The sequence below is a fragment of the Octodon degus genome, unplaced genomic scaffold (genome assembly GCF_000260255.1).
Source record: "Octodon degus isolate 3935 unplaced genomic scaffold, OctDeg1.0 scaffold00264, whole genome shotgun sequence".
Classification (NCBI taxonomy): domain Eukaryota; kingdom Metazoa; phylum Chordata; class Mammalia; order Rodentia; family Octodontidae; genus Octodon; species Octodon degus.
Window position 1 is genome coordinate 2,448,442 of NW_004524840.1, and position 753 is coordinate 2,449,194.

Here is a 753-nt window from a genome sequence, read left to right on the forward strand (position 1 = left end):
TACCACCACTTGTATCTTATGATGCCAAAACTTTCCTTTGAAATGCCTCCCCAAAGTTTCTCAAATACTCTTTGTTTTCCTCAGGGTGTCCACATTAGAAAATGACAACATGACACAGTTGTACACAATAATGATTAGATAATCCTCTTAATATTTTAAAAATCAGCACTATGAGTGAAATTCTGACTGACCAAGATACACACTAAACATTTACACACTTGATAAAAATATATCTTATTTTAAATATACATATTTTACCCATAAGGTTAGACTAACTGTCCACTAGATAAGCACATGATAGTAATCCCACCAAGTTATCAACATTACAGCTCATTCATCATGAGATATAGCCAGCAAATAGGTTTCTATAGATCAGATTTGTCAAGAAAGAAAATAAATTAAAGGAGAGGAGAGAAGAAGGAACTCAAGGGAAGAGAAAGAGGTGTCCCTGTTGATGACCTGAAACCAAAGGACAATGAAACCTGGAATATCTATAGTATTTTCATGTTTTGCATCAGGCCATGTAGACATGTCTCATGTACATAAATAACTGAATACAGAATGAGCCAGATTGTTGAAAATAGATCAAGAGTTTCATGTCAAAGGCTCATAAATGATAATGGATTTCTGACATAGCTGTGCAATCATCTCTGTTATGAGGACCTTGTTAAATCTATGAGTACCTATTTATATCATCTGAAGCTATTTGGTGATATAATGTGATGCCCCCCTGCCTGTGGTATTTCCTGTTCT